The sequence below is a fragment of the Haemaphysalis longicornis genome, unplaced genomic scaffold, assembly GCF_048455015.1.
Source record: "Haemaphysalis longicornis isolate Haplotype H1 unplaced genomic scaffold, Haemaphysalis longicornis Haplotype H1 scaffold_8, whole genome shotgun sequence".
Taxonomy (NCBI): Eukaryota; Metazoa; Arthropoda; class Arachnida; order Ixodida; family Ixodidae; genus Haemaphysalis; species Haemaphysalis longicornis.
The window spans coordinates 77,809,174-77,826,177 of record NW_027526445.1 but is presented as its reverse complement, the minus strand read 5'-3'; positions in this window follow the sequence as shown (position 1 = coordinate 77,826,177).

The following is a 17,004-nucleotide window of genomic DNA, read 5'->3' as shown; positions in this document are numbered from 1 at the left end:
TTGGCTTTATACCCGTTGGACACGTACACAAAAATATCATTAATTGCTTATTGGCCAAATTTATAATACCAATTCTTCGCTCCTAAGCGCAAAACTCAATGTCATTCGCCATTTGGTGATTTTTTGGATTCAGAAGTCCGGTACAACACATTCGCCTTCACGAACTTGCAAATATTCCTGCTTTCATACACGGTGGACACAAAGTGAAGATAACAAAACGCAACTCAATTTTCAGTGAAGATTTTTTGTGCCGTCGTGGATTGAAAGTTCAGATGAATTTAACCGAAACAGTGTCAAAATGCAGGATATCATGTTACATCTTTTCCTTTTTTTAGGCGTTGTTACCATTGCCAGGTAACGGCAGCTTGTAATGCTACTTTTAAAAACGGTTCTCAATATGTTATTTTAAAATATTATTTATCGTAATGTTTGTTTTCACAAAAAACATTTTGAGCCATTCTAAGACATCGTTTTATTAATGTTGAAAACTGCTAAAATATGAGTGACTTCTCTGTTTCGTCATTATTTCCATCGTACATAACACAGTCATTGCCGTTGTGTTTTCGGGTGCAGCCCAACCCTCCCAAATAATGTCATTCGGTTTTTGAGGGCTAATCACTTGATTATCATTTATCGTGCACGTGTGGGAGGTGTACGTGAAGGTCCCCTAAGTAACTAACAACACTAACTTTAGCCAGTATGGCATTACGATCCTGCTCCTAAGCCAGTGCTGTCATCAGGCAATGATGCCTCACAAACCTTCAGGGCACTTGACATTTTATAGGTCACTGCAGGTCTTCTGCACTTCGCATCATGTATTGCTCAGCCAGATATTTCGAAAAGATGTTAGCGGGACGCAAAGTTATGTCTTACTTCTGTTTGCGAAAGTAAGACATGAACCAACTTGAACATACCCTTCCTCGTCTTCACGCTGACTAAAGTAGTATTTAGTTCGTGAAGCCAGAAATTAGATAAACAATCACGCACTGTGGGCGATGGCCACAACCATTAGAGCAGTGACATAAAATGACGCTCAAAATAATTTCATTTTGGGCGGACGATGGGCTAAGATTTCAAGTTCCTGCACACAACCTTGCATTTGTGTCAATATAATGTTTTTGAGGAAGAGCATCCATGATATTTGACACATGCAAATGTGACGAACGTGGTTCTTGTGGTTCTTTTGCGGTGGAGAACGTGGTTGTGTACTTGTGGAAAAACAAAACCAAACAAATTACACCATCGTCCTGCAGGGAAACCCTTAGTAGCATGCGAAGCAGCCATGAGGTCGATTCTAGTGCCCATTAGTTTTCAGTTCGTTGTTTCGGTTAGGTTGAGGTACGTAGCTACCGTTATATTTACCCTTTGGTTTGCATTGTAACTGCAACACTTTTCACTTACCGGAACTACGAAATGAGAAATTACGTTGACCCCATGGCTGCTTCGCATACTACTCAGGGTTCCCCTATGGGAAAATGGTGTAATTTTATTGGAGGGGGGGTTAGAGTGGAGAGGCATTAAAGAGAGAGACGTTGTATGTGGTATGGGTTTGGCTTTATTTAGGCATTATTATCATCAAGTTCACGTAAGTTGGTGTTCCGCTTTGATTATGACCGCCTTATGGCCTGTGAAATGTAAAATTAATGGCTGTTGCAATGAATGAACCCTAAAGTAGCTGAAGATGAGGTTGATTCACTTTCCCCGGATGGATGTGGGCTGCTTGTAATCACAGCCCGTCGAAACCCGCCGACGCACGCCGCTGCCGATGATGAAACGTCGAAGGCGCGTGAAGCGTGCTGGTCTTGTGCCGGCCAAGGAAGACACCGGCAACACTGTCGCACCAGTAGCCCTCAAAGGGTAAGCGCGCTCGTCTCGTGCCGGCCTAGGAAGACACTTGCAACAGTGTCGCTCCAGGAGCCATTAAAATGTAAGACACCACCGGTCGTTCAGCAAGCCGAGCATGCGCAGTGGGGGTGTGGACGGCGCAACAACAACAAGGAAGGGACATAGCCCGGCCATGAGATGCTTCGCATGTAACACACATAAAATTTGGTTAGCTCCCGCTGCAACAACATGCTTATTTTGTGTCATTAACCTTTGCTTCGCCAACTCGGTAATTCAAGAATTTTTTTCTCAAGCTCCTGCCTAACGCGGCCCACATGAGTGGGCCGCGTTAGGCTGCAGCACTGCTCAGGGCATTCAAGGCCAGCAAGTATCGTACCATTCAGCGCCAAAAGATTTGCCAATATGCAAGCAGTGGCTGAGCACTATCCGTGTTTGTGGGAACGCTCAACTGTGCAGAGGTTAGATGACACTTTTAGAGAAAACCTGGCTCGTCCCTGCTGTACCCATCTGGCCTTAAGAGGTGTGTTGACATGATGGCCACAGCCGGACGATTCAGCACTATGTTAGGAAGCCGTTAGCGCCCTGTGACATTGGGTCACTGACCATTCGACACCTTCAGGTGCTGGTGTGTACTGATTGTCGTACCTTACCTGTGGAGGAAACGAGGTTTCTGCGCAAAATCACAAACAAAAGGCTCATGGGTAGAGTATAGACACTACAAAACAATTTAACTGCCTGGGATTTGAACCCACATGTGAACCCATGTGCTTCTTGTGGCTGAGCTGGGGGATCATGCAAGGACTCTCCGAAAACACATGCATCAAGCGGAGGCCTATCCCGTCATGTTGTACACTGTAGTTTACTGGTTGAAAAGCGGCATCCTGAGCTGCTAATAAGAGCCTGTATTCAAACGCTGGAGCAGTATACTGTCCCTTTAGCCCCCACGAACATCTTATCAGCAGGGAATGCATTCCCTCAGTTAGCATAAGCTATTGCAAATGTGTGCTCATCTCACGCTCTGTGAGTTCAAAAGCTTGCTCAGGGCTAGTTGGTTGAACGTACTGAATAAATTTGAGGCGCTAAACAACGGGGACCAGAAGAAACACGTTTCTTCTGGTCCCCGTTGTTTAGCGCCTCAAATTTATTCAGTCTGTGAGTTCACAATGTGTTAAAGGTGCTTCTGGTAGCTTGGTCCTATGGTTTATGTAAAATGTTTCGGTTCAGTTTAATTCCACTGGTGTAAACCTTTTCCCGTGCCATGGGGACCTTTCATTATTTACAATTTTGCCAGCGGCACACTCATACGAGCTTAAGCTCAATTGACGTAAACCAGCAAAGCGTTTTGAAGCAAAAGATGCACTGTATGTGCGCTGTGCGTTGTTATTGTAACTTCACTCTCATTACTTACCTTAACACCTTCTGCTGGCTCACAAAATAGAGCCAGAGTCATCACAGCACAAATCATGTATAGGCCCAGTTTTCGCTTAACAATCGATTGTTAATAGCTTTGTTGAAACAAAAAGACGCCTCACCTCCCTGGTGCCCATCCAAACCATCCAAAACACTTTTCAGAACGGGTCTTGGCGGCTCTTCCCTCTCACTACATTTTAGTTCAAGAAACCAGGGATGAAGGGACCTCTGGAGAAGAGCCACACCGAGCGGAGTTGTCTTATCTTCAACCGATTTCTCACCTCCCAAGAACAAGAATTAAGCCGCCGCCGTTTCGCAAACCCTTCGACAAAGGTTGGGCCAGCTAAACAAGAAGAAACGAGCTGGACCCATTCGTGTTGCACCTTTACCGACACACGTGGGATGCCCCTTAGCGCTTGGGTACTTGCCGGTATGATCATGCCGAACTTTGCCATATGAGTCCGATCCTTATCCCTATCTACATCTGTGGCATCGGACTGGACCATGGAAGCCCTATGGGAACAACGGTGGTTCTTCCGGAGAAACTAACGGATGTTATCAGCATTGTTGAAGACTTTCTCCTCATCAAGCAACCACCTACCTATAGGTAAGTTTACTCACTTTTTAATGACTTCGGCTGACTGAAAAGATTTCTTGGTCAAAAATACCCTATAAGTAGAAAATACCGTGGGCACTGACAAGTTGGAATCGCAAATGTTGGACTCATTTTATTTTGAAGTAAGGGTAATATCAGCAAATATAAACTACAAAATAAGATCAACCATGCCTGAACCAATCGACAAGCTCGAATACCGTCCGTCAAAGCGCGAATTTCGTCAGGGGTATATATATACGAAAAATATGGAAACACCGAATAAAAGAACAATGTTGGCCCCCAAATCCGCAGATGCCACTACAGTCCAGCACTTAATTTGCAAGATATATTGCCAATGGAGAACGGCTGTCTTGGGTGCTGTTCCGAAAATACTTCGCACCATCTAACGGACAATAACTTCTCAGAGTAAAGTGAAATTCTTCCGAAAGAAGGGAGACTTAAGCAACCGGAAAACACCGTTGACGATTCGACCATTGGTTATCTGACACAAAAATTGAGAAATGCGGCAGTTACAGTATCCAACCACAAGAAATCGCAAGAATCATGTAGCAGCAGGTCATCTGAAAGGCAAGAGAAAAGAGCTACCGCATTTCTGGAGCGTCCGCGCATACTAATATTCATTGAAGTGATATATGGCAGGGAATCCCGGAAATGACGCCAGAAAGGCAAAAGAGAAAAAACCGCGCCGAAAAAGAATGAAGTTAGGAAGGGTTTGCTTCGCAACGTGGAACATGTAAGACGCAAGCGCAAGTAGCAGAGGATACACCGAGTCGCTAACAGCCCCAGGACAACAGAGAGAGTTAAGCCAAATGGACGTCAAAGGGAAAGAATCCCTTCAATTCAAAAGAACTCCCCGATGCTTCTAAAGGGATTACAAACAACGCAAACGTGTGTGAGGAAGGGAAACGCCTACAGGCAAAGAAAGCACTTTGGATCCAAAACCAGTGGTTAACTCGTTGGTTCGGAGGCCCTCATCTACGCGCCAGGTTCAGCAGCTGCCCATTGAGGCTAGCGTTCAGCGCTTCGGCAGGATAAAACAATCGATTTGATCGGTGGAAGAAGAAGCCGCGAGGTCACCGACTGTGCTTGCTTCAACGATAATGAATTCTAATTTCTCTCAACTTGACTGATTTACAGCCACGGACGCTAGCACGCTGTGACATTTTGTAGACGTCTTCGGGCGGGGGAGGATGATGAAAAAGACGAATCCTCATCTCCCTCGTGCCCATCGTAATCCTCACCATGATCATGTCCCAATAAATCACACATCAGAACGGGTCATGGCGCCCCGTCCGTTTCTCCACCGGCCAAACAGCGGATCGAGTAGCCAACTGGCTTGGGAAGCCATTTACAGCAAGCCTCCGCTAGTATGGGAAAAATTCAAGCGTCACAGAAAACATTAAAAATTCAGCAAGGAAAATGATGAAAAGGAATACCTCTTTTGAATAGATTTTTCTTCTCGAGCAATCGTCATATATTAAACTAAAATGGTCAAAGCAACATTTTGGCACTCCAGATTTAATTCTTCCCTAGTAATCCCACAATGTCTATAAATACCTGTAGAGTGCTAACTCTTAATCCTGATGTCACTGCTTAGCCACATTCCTTAAGATGACGGTGAAGTGTGCCAATTTTTATCCCGCTATTTTAAGGTTGTGTAGTTCAAACGACCGCATATGAGTGCTATTACCTAAATATTTACTATTGCACCGACAGCGTGCAAAATGCTTATTCCTTATTCAATTTGCTAAAGCCTTCCTATAAACAGGTTCCATTACACTTTTAGAGGGTACTCAAAATACCTACCTGTACATTTCTCGTTAGAAGAAAATTAATGGCACTGGTTCCGTAAAGAACACTTGTTAATAAGAACATACCAATACAACAAGGAAATCGGGGCATTCCCTGCATACATACTTGCGGAAAGCACTCCATATATATATATATTTAACTGGTTTAGACAAATTAATTGCAAATTCTTCTTTCAAGAAATCGCAGTAGCCACTTTTCTAATGGAGGCGGAAAGCGAGAAAGCCCGTGCATTCGAGAATTCAGCTCAAATTAGGGATCCCCATGTGGTAAAAAATAATCGGTAGCCCCCCACTACAGCCTGCGTCATCAGCTACGTCTGTCGGCGTGCGAAACATTATATTAGATTAATTCTTCAAAAAAATGGTTATGGACGTATAAGTATGAATACACAGAGATTGGAATATTACCACTATGAGTGTATGTCTGTACGCACACACACACATACACGCCCATACACAAACACACACACACACACAAGGCATGTGCGTGTCTGTGTACATTGCATAAACAATATTTCATACTTACATTATCCCGGCCGTATTGCACCTGATCCCTCACAGTTCAATGATTCTAACCACCCTTTGCAAGCTGTAGTTACTAATTTCTGGGGTAAAACAATACAGTCACATACTCAAGCGCAGTATTTGTCACGCCACACGCACCAGCTACATTTGCCTAAGTAATTCATATTTCAGGCTCTGACTGACACTATGCGGGTATATTATCGAAAGTTATCGCAATTTCCCAGACACCTTACAAACGTTTTCTATTGGTCAAGACAAAAAAAAGAAGGAAGCAAATGGACCGCCCCTTGTGGTGCCAGGAAAATAGTTTATTCCGTGATTTTATTCCATGTCTGACGACAACAAACGTGCAGCGTTCCAAATATGCTCTGAAATGATACCGTCGATCATATCTATTTGTGTATGACCGCACCGGTAAGGCTTTTCTTGAGACAAACAGAGTTATCATTTTCGAGGTTGCTTAAAGTTCTTTCAGAACAAGTCCGCGTTGTGCTGTTTTTGACTCGCAAACACTTTACATCATTTTATTAACTGCTGTTTCTTGATCAAAGGTGCCCGCTCGCGCATAATCAAGTGCGAGTGAACACAGTTAACGATGCAAAGCCTTGCACTGCCTCTGCCCTACAATAGTGGCTCACTTTTATTTATAAAGGGCAGTTAATTAGCCATGTCATTCCTAAAATAACATTTTTATGCCGTTTATATTTTAAACAGGGCCACAGACAGTACAATTGAGGCAAAGACACATCATAAGACTGAACAAATTTTAATCACGCTGACTTATCAGACATAAATGGCGCTAAAATAGAACTACTTATGTTTTATGCCGGGTTATAGGCCGCTACTCCTTACCCTTGTGAGCGGGAAACATAAAGAACTGTGTGCCCCGAATTCTTTTGGAATTCAAGCACCCTACCAAGCACCAGTTGCTCTTCCATATCTATTCAAAACATACACAGCTCAGACACCTTTCTATACTAATATTTATAGGGAACCAACCGGCAAAAATATGCCATTCAGCTTGAATGCCCATTAAATATGGAGCGGCTTCCCTCTACATTCCATAAAAATGCTATAATCCGCAGCACGAAAATTGCGAAGCTCAGGGCTTACACTAGCAGACGGAACGGTCATGAATACAAAAATACTACTCACTCAGTTACAGTTGTATATTAAATAATAAAACGCCGCTATCGTAAAAACGATTGTGGCCATTTATAAAATTTTTTTTAGGAATTCTGTTGTACAAATTCCAATTCGGGAAACCAGGCTGGTCTCTCCACAGGTATCATACAGCTAAACAAAACACAATTGCGCCAAAAAGTCATTTTCACTGTTTGCTGTCCTTTCATTTGCAGCTTATGGTCCAAGGGGCAATGCTTATTTCTGCTAAAGAGGTCGAGTTGCTTGCGATCTGCAATAAAACTTTTTCTTCTACAGCCCAGCCTGCCTTGCCAGAACATCTAAGAACGCAGTCAGCTCTGTATCATATATCAGGTTCTGCAGAAGAAAATCGCGTCAGAAAATATTGTATTTAGGCTGGCCAGGCACGCACTGCTTCAATTACACTAGCAGATAACCCCACCCATTTCCCGGATTGTATTACATTCAAAGCCTATTTGTTACAGCTTGCTTCATCAAGTATGGTCTTATGTCATATAACAAATCGTCCTACAGAGAAGTCTTCTACTGCGTCATAAAACATTTTTTGGCGGTAGGTATAAAATGGGCGACTAAGATACAGTCATCCGCAATCCGATGACTTAATATGCTGTTTCACCATGCTGACATGAATGATTGCTGCATAGCGCAATTTGTAGCAGAAACCGCTACTACAGCATTGTTAGCTATACATTGCTTATGGCACCGAAATGACTCCTAACTCCATTTGAAAAAACACAGTGGAAATTGATACGTTATTCTTGAAAACATTCCAACGCTGCAGGCCATGCGCACCTGCCTTAGGTTTTGTTAATGTGTGTGTGGGAGTATTCGTCAAGCAAAAACACAGTACCACAATTTTTTTTTAGCTGCAAGCTCCTTCCCAAAATCGAGCGTCAGATAATTCACGTAATTATTGTGTATGATCTCACTCTTGAATGTGACAAATTTACTACCAACAAACGAGTGCCTGCAACTATAAAAACTCATTTCTCCTTTTATGCTAAGCAGACATTTGTCATGCCAAGGCTAACTCGGTTCGCTTCATATATGGGCCTGATTTTTTTTTTTGAATTGCGTCGACTTAGCTGCCGAAGGACAGGCCGTTAGTATTTACCGAACCGTTATTATTATCCTAAAGTAAATAAAAATTTTGGGTTTGAACCAAGTTGGCGCTGTGGTACACTCTATGTGCATTTAATTGTTTGATAGGCTCATATCATCTTTTACATACGGGTGTGCGGCTACGGCCAGAACGGTGAAGAAACGCATGCGGGTTTCGTTCCTTTTCTCGTATTGTATGACGCTGTTTTAGGTGCAGAGCACGTTAAGAGCTCGCCTTGTCGTTCTAGCTCGCTCGCTGGAACCAAGCATATCGCCACGGCGTTACGGTGTAGCCTGTCACGGTCCCTTCACCACGGCGTAACCCAGGGGCTTCAAAAACCAACCGTCTATGCTAGGATATCCGTAGCGTCCCCTAAGGTTCAGTTGATTATTCTTAGCTTTCCTGGTTCTCTAGGATTAGCTTATTATCATGCTCTGCCGCTTATCATCAATTCCAAATCCAATCCAGTCCAACCTAACTCAAAACCAATCCAAGCCAAGCCAATCCAATCAATGCAATGCAGAACTCCCGCTGGTGCAGTTTCAGGCAGGGGGTGCGCGAACACTGCGAAGCCGGGGAATTTTAATTGTATGGGTTGTAGCCGTAAGCGGATAACGCCGGTACAGCCCATTATGGCGAATCACTGCTGTGCCCCTCCGACAGCTTTTACATTAAGTGAAAGGCTTTAATTCTTCAAATTATCAGTATCCTCTTCCTTGACCCTCCTACACCTTCATTCCAGCTGCCGTCTGACTGCGCTGATTATCGCGAGCACGAAGTAACCCGCAGGTCGCTTTGAAATGATACCGCGTGCAAAGAAGGATCTTATCTCGAATGCCCTGTTACTAACCGGCCTCCAAAAGAATGGGAAGGTATACCCACAAAACCACAAATCAGTAAAATAAAACGACTTCATGCGCTTTTTTTGCTGTGCGTGAACATGCGTGTCCGGCATGGGAACTTCGCTGTTAACCCTACTCAAAACGTTGCAAAAACGCATCGAATGATGACCGACCACATACCAGGTAGCTGTGCACAGCTGCCCACGTATCTAAATGCTCATAGCAGGCTTTCTTCGTCTAACAGGAGCACAAGAAAATGTTTTGTACCAATTCGCTTTACTCGTCCTTCTCAAATAAGAAAAGAAAAACGATGACCCAAGTAGAGGCTTCAAGCTCCGGCAGCAGCGACTCACCGACAGGTATTCGTTGTTTGCACCGGCGTCCGTTGTTTACTTGGTTTACGTCCATGCTTCACATTTGTGCCGGCAGGGCAAGTTGAGTCGCTGCAGTCGGGTGTGTTGCCGCACTGGCACATGATTCTGAACTGTTCGTAGGGGCGCAAGCAGGCTGCAGAGATAAATATTGCTACTATTTAAACGGCCAGCACTGTCCCTTCATGAGAGACACAGGCTGTCAACGGCTATCACCAAAATGAACAGATCGAAACTACACGGCCGCGCCTTTGATTGCGCTTGTTGAAGCATCTATTCGCGCTGACGTACGGTATCAATTTTGTATCGGCATTGCAACAGTTGCATCCTGCTCACTCCTTTCAATTAGCATTAAATCAAAGTGGAAGTGCTGCTTCATTTATTGTTCATTCACGGAAAGAACACAAGACTAACATGGTGCCCGCCTTCTTCACACGATGGCCACATTGGCGGAGTTTTTTCCTGGCTTGGAAGCAAACCTAAGCAGGAACTCTTTCGTTTAAGGGCAGATAAATCCTTCTAAATTCTCGTTTCTACTCCTAATACTGGCTACTGTAATTAAAATTGTGGTTTATCAACATGTTTACGTTCTACTTAGGTAGTAACTTTTTTTAGATAGGCAGTTTCTATGGCCCATTGCTTGTTGAAAACTACATTTTAAGCTACTTTCCGTTTACGATCTATCAAAAAAAAGTTAAAATGAATTCGTTTTTTGAACGTAATGAAAGTCGTTCGCAGCTATACGATAGGCTTAATGTTTTTGCTTCTTTAACAAAGCTTTTCTATAGTTTACCTGCTGCCTGTAACCGTAAACCTACGGACGCGAAGACTTATTTGAACGATAATAAAGAACAGTTAATACTCGCAGACGGTTGCGCATAACCAACATATTAAATTGTACGTCAGAGGTCGCCGTCAGGGATCGGAAAATTTCTTAGTCAAAAGTGTACCCGATTACAACCTCACGCAGGAACACTTAGCAGCTTTAACTTCTTGATACGCGGTTTCCTCATTTTTCAGTAGCCAGTGAACGAACATCGCAGCAGGCGTCCCTAGTTTTTCGTTCCTCGTAGGCAAAGGAGATCTTTGGAGAAGTGTGCTGGAGGTAATGATACGGGCAGGGAAGCGATAAATAGGCGGACTTCCCGTTTGAAGTCCCCGGGATTGAATAGGTACCAGCAATAGCTATCAATAAATGAATGAGCGAAGCGCCACGATTACACTTCCATGAAATTAGTCTCATGAGAACAATGGCCGCCTCAGTACAGCTGCGCATCAATGTAGTTATCGTACTCCTAAGATACCGCCAAAGAGGAGGCGGAATAGAGCGAGATTGCTTAGAAACAGCTGATTTGTGCTAAGAAGCTCCAACGAAATTCCCCCACATCATCAAAAGTGCGTAGAACAGCGAGAAAGTTGGTCCTACAACACAGCGAGCGCAAATATACTGTGCGACGTATATAATAAAAACGTTACCACGTCACAGTTATGCGTGTTCGGTATAAAAGCGAAACTGTTTTTCCCCCAATTACATGGTTTCTCTATGAAGTGAATCAACTTCTTTAAAAAGTGATTCAGACGAGGAAGATACGCAAGATACAGGCCAACGCGGGGCGCTTTTTGCTGCTATTCTATGCAAAAGTGTGGCCGCTACGGTCTAAAGCAAACGATTGGTGGAGTTGGTGCATTGGGCTTAGTAGCAGCGGAAAAATATCCGGACAAGAGAAAAAGGCGCAAACACAGGGTTGTAAATACAAAAAAAAAACTATTGCGAATAATTTGCCCTATTTGCCGACTACCGGGCTCCCACTACTGTTCTCATTTCTTTGACAAAAAAAATGCGCTTTTCCTGTGAGATATAAAGAAAGCAAAGAAGATTACCTGGCGGTGGTAATACCTGACATAGATAAGTTCATATCGGGGCCTCACCTTCACGTTATGACGCTGTGTTCTATTTTATTGATTAGTATTGCGATGACACCGTACAGAAACAATTTCCGGAACATACAGATTTGGACCTTCTTTGTGGAGCAAATGCCTCTTTGATAAATAAATGCAGTTTTTGACTAGTCTAAGAAGAATGGTTTAAAGGTTTTTACTTCTCGTTTAAGCAATACAAACAAGCGTTTTGTTACAAAAATTCTTTAAATACTGTGTGTTAAGTGTAAAGCTGTTAAACAGCAATAGAACACTTAAAATTTTTGTTGTTGTAGTTGTATTATTTTACAATTCTCTATGTTTTTTTGTTTTTTGAGATAATTTACTTTTCTTTATGAATACAATTTAGAACATTATTCAACCAATTTTACATCCTCTCTTGCTGTTCATCATTGTATATGTGGTGAGTTCTATTGTTTTCTTGTGCTTGAATATCTGGAGTCGTCAAAAGAATGCGAAGCTGTTTATTACTCTGAAGTGCATAACCACATTGCTGAATAATACAAAATTGCACAAAATAATTTTCACAGCCTAAATTTCCCTATATTTCTTGCGAACATATACAAAAAGCCTAAATACCATAAAAACTCCCGCAACCTTTTTTTCCAAATTGGCATCATCTGACGCGTTTTCTCCCCTGCTTCATTGCTATAGACTAAGATCTTCGTGTCATGCGCACACTGTCATACAGTCTGCCTAACTGCAGAGCTGTTAAAGCTTTTATGTCTGCTGCATAGCATTACTGAAAAAATAATAACAATGAAACAAATGGAGCGTTTGTGGGCGTGCTCATAGTCATGAGCGCCGGGCATCGGCTAGGCTTGCGTGTGTTCTTGTGCAGTGTGAAGAACTCTACTAACAACAAAAAAAGTGTCGAGCGCGCGTGAGCCCATACGTGATGGAGTGCAATCGGCGTCGGGGAGCTACACGTCGGAAAACGGTTTGACCCATGTTCATGGGGCGATCACTCGCATGGTTTTCACTCGGCAGTTCACGTGCGCTCCCGCATGAGCTAGGCCCCACACGTAGAATGTGTTTCACAGACGTCGGGTACGGGAACCCAGTTGCCGCAGATTGTACCGCCAGCTGACGCGGTCCATTTGGGTGAGATGTGAAAGGCTGGTGGGAAATACCCAGGGCCTGCCAGTCATGAGCAACATAAAATGGCAAGTTTGGAAATGCATGTTCGGTACATTAGCCGGGTCTCCGCCGAAGAAAGAGCGGCCGGCAGCTGTTCTGTAGCTCCAGCCTTGCACCACAAGTGCAAGGTGTGCCATTTTTTTAAACACATTCCTGAATCGATGTTTCCAGGGTTGTGTCAAATCGTCTTTCGTATTCTTGTCTTGCGCAATCGTTTTTCTTCTTTTCCTTATGCATTTTCCCACAGGCTGGCCGATAGATCCAATAAAACAGTTCATAGGAAAACAACTAGGCAATCCTGTCTTAGGTAACAACAGCGCAAGCTCAAATTTATGCAAGAGCTCCAAACCTCGGTGAAACAACATTTCAGGGGACAACTTTTTTTGAAGACTACATCATTTCATTGTCCGTATTAGACAAATTTTGTATATTTATTTCTAGAACTAGGCAAATAATGTCCAGAACCACCCTCCTCGTCTGTTCTACGTAAATCTGTTTAAATACGCAATGTATTCGATTTCTTCCCCGAGCCTGATATAATGTTAGCTTCTGCAATATTTTAGTATTGATCCGTACTCTTTAGCACTCTATGATTACATTTGCCAGACGGCCGCAGGCGCGGCCAAGACAGGGGTGGAAAGTGCATGGTGTCTTCGTAAGGCGTTCCATTAGAATCGCGGAAAGGGTAGAAAGTTTCTGCGTAACCCAGCAAAAACTTTGGGGAGAGAATTATGCGAAAAGCTGCACCCGCCCACCAACATGTAGACCAGAGGTCGGCGGACTCACTCATGAGTCCACTCACTCAGTCTCATTTGGGCTCAAACTCACACGTGAGTTTGCTTTGAGTTTTATTGAGCGAGAGCCTAGCATAGCATGGTGAGGTTGAGTTTGAGGGAGTTTGAGCACGACTGATTATGGCGTACGCCTGACACCGAGTGAGTTCTGAGTCCATTATGAGTTTGAGTACATTTTGAGTTTTGAGTACGTTTTGAGTTTTAGTGCATTTTGAGTACTGAGTACATTTTGAGTTTTGAGTATATTTTGAGTTTGAGGACATTTTGAGTACTGAGTACATTTTATGTTTGAGTGCGTTTGGAGTTGTGAGTATAATTTGGTTTGAGTACATTTGGAGTACTGACACATTTTGAGTTTCAGTACCTTTTCAGTTTTAAGTACATTTTGAGTTTGAGTACATTTTGAGTACTGAGTACATAAAGAGTTTGAGTACATTTTCCGTTTTTAGTACGTTTTTAGTTTCACTACGTCTGGAGTTTTGAGCACTGAGTACATTTTAGTTTTGAGTACTTTTTGAGTACTGAGTACATTTTGAGTTTTGAGTAGATTTTGAGTTCTGAGTACATACGCGTAGCCTAGGAAGCAGATTTAGTTGGCGGTTAATTTTCCTGTGCCACTTTGGGATCCCAATTCAGATTGCCTGCGCGTACGGCACCATTCGGGATGCGCATGATTGCTTAGTGTAGAGGGGGGTGGGGGGGCGTCTGAATTAGCGGCTGATGGTTTGAATAAAATCGACTGCTGAGGTCAAAAAAAAAGTTATCGCACATTTACCTCTTGAAGGATCCTCTAAAAAGGCGGGAGAGGGTGGTGGGATAGCACATGTCGGCAATTTATTTCTGCTTGTTCGCCTGCTTCTGTTAACGTTTTTATTTGCTAGGGTCAAAAAGGAAGAGGTGAGCACCGGGCGGAAGGGGCAGTGGCTTTCCCCTCTGCTGTTTCAAATGAGTTTTAAACTGAACTGAAAGTTAGAAAAATCCCCGAATTAGGAGATAGATTGTGTAAAAATTCAAACAGATGTCGCTAAGGCGGGTAAGATATTAAGTTAAAGGTCCCGATTAACAGAATCACGCGAGAAAAATAAACAAATGCTTCCCTTGTATAGTCATCAGACAGTGATAATAAGTCATATATTTGGTTAAAATTCAAAATTATAGCACTAGGGCGTGTGGCGTTTGAAATTAAAGGTCTCGATGACGGAAATCACGTCGGACAAATGCAGACATGCTTTCTGGTTATTATCATATGCCATAGTCATAATGGTGATAAATTTGGTTAAAATTCATAATGATGCCAGTAGGGTGTGCGGGGCATCAAATTGTAGTTTGCGATGGGGGAAATCGCATGGTAGAAAAATGCGGTATGGCTATATTATGAGATAGTCATGGTTAGTCACCGTTTGGGTTAACATTCAAATGGATGCCACAAGGATGTTTTGGATATCAACTTAATGGTCTCGATGAGGGGAATCACGTGGGACATATACGAAAATTACTCCTGGTCAGAGTCATGACATAGTCATGGCGAGCCTTTGAAAGGGTTAAAATTCGAAGTGACACTCTCGGTCTTGTAAGGTATCAAGTTTGCCATCTTGATAAGTGGATTCACGTGGTAAAAATTAAAAGCTTCGTGGTTCAAATCATGAGATAGTAGTGGTGAGTCATAAATTGGGGTAAAATTGCAGGTGAGTCCGGCAAAGCAAATGGGGCTTCAGATTCAAGTTTTTAAAAGGGGAATCACATGGGGCATATAAATAATGCATCTTGCTTACAGTCATGAGGGTCATGGTTAGCCAGATTTTACTAAAATTTGAAATGATCCTGCCAGGCTGTGTTAGGTTTCAAATGAAAGGTATCGTTCAGCAGAATAACGTGAGACAAATTTAAAAATGCTTTCAGGTTATAGTTATGAAATAGCGGTGAGTCATAAATTGAGTTAAATTTATCATGGCGCCAATAGGGCTAGTTGGGTATCAAGTTTAGGATTCGATAAGGATAATCGCGTGGAATAAAGAAATGCATCCTCCTTATCATCATGATAAAGTCAGGGCTGGTCAATGATTAGGTTATAATTCAGAGTGATGCCTATAGGGCGTGTAGGGTGTCAAAATCTTGTCTCGGTAAAGGAAGGTGGATCGGATGTAGCCATCGGAAATTATGGCACAGAATAATAACCAAATAAGCAAAAATTCTTATTCGGTGCCTGATAGATATATATGGACCCGTTAATTGTTGGCACTCCATCTTGAAAGCGTGGTTGGCTCGACACATTGCAGCACTCAACATCCGTCAACAAGCCTGCGTTCCCATGAAACAGCTTAGGAACTGTTGGGCTGATATGCCTCCTACGTATACTCTAAGAAGTAAATGGGTTGGCAAAATCAGCGAATGCCTTCGATCGCGCGCGCTATACTGCAAATTTCAAAGCATGACTTGCTGCTGTGGGTGCGCAAACGTGTGTACATTTATTGCGTGCTCCCATATCTCATACTTAGTTGGTCGTTAAACAAAGCCATGAAATACTCCTTTAACTGTTCAGGTCGTAGAAGTACATGCTCATCAAAGTAAAATATTTGCCACCTTATAACACTTTTTCCTGCAGCCAAACAGGAGCAAATTATTTGATACACCAAGATTTTACAGCTGCTTGTTCCGTAGACGAACTTTATCGTTTCGGCGGCGGGTGGGAACCGGGAACCGCGAATAGCCCTTTCCTGACACGACAGGGCGTTCTCCGCCACCGCGACGCATTTATTTCGCTTCCGGTTCAACTTTTTCGCATACTCGAGCTGCAGCATAGGTGTCCGGAAGATTTTTTAGACTTTGCGTCGATGAGGTGAACCTAACATACTTCCAGGGAACAAAAACCTATTATGGCAAGTTTGCTTGTTTTCAATTCTTCCCGATTCCGCAAGGCGACCCATTCGCGGCGTCTTTCAAGGGGCGCCGAAATTTGTGCAGCGAATGCATTGCGCTCACGCAGACACTTCTTTTGGCGTGGTGCACTTCACACGTTTGTTCCACGAGCCCTTTGCCCTAACGCTGATTGTTGGTGTAGCCAACAACGGCGTAATCACGGCCGGAATGAGTCGCTCCTGCTCATCGCCAAGTAAAGGAAGTAACGACAAACTGCCCCTAATAAAGAAAATAAACATCAATTGGGGATGAAATATCGGGCGTCCTGCTTGAATGGTTAAACGTAACCTCAGAGTTAACCCATTTCAGGAAAAAGCGCTTGTTGGGTGGCCCGCTGCCCAAGCGGGTTGAGGACAGACTTTTTGGGCAAATCTGACAGCTCTCGGACGCTTTGAACAATCTCTTCAAAGCCCGGTTGAACATGGCGGTACTGACATAACGAATACATGACCCTTGCCGATTTTTGATGCCGCCTGGACATCTGATATCCATGCGCGACACGGCGAAACAGCATGGGATTGCGACGTCGT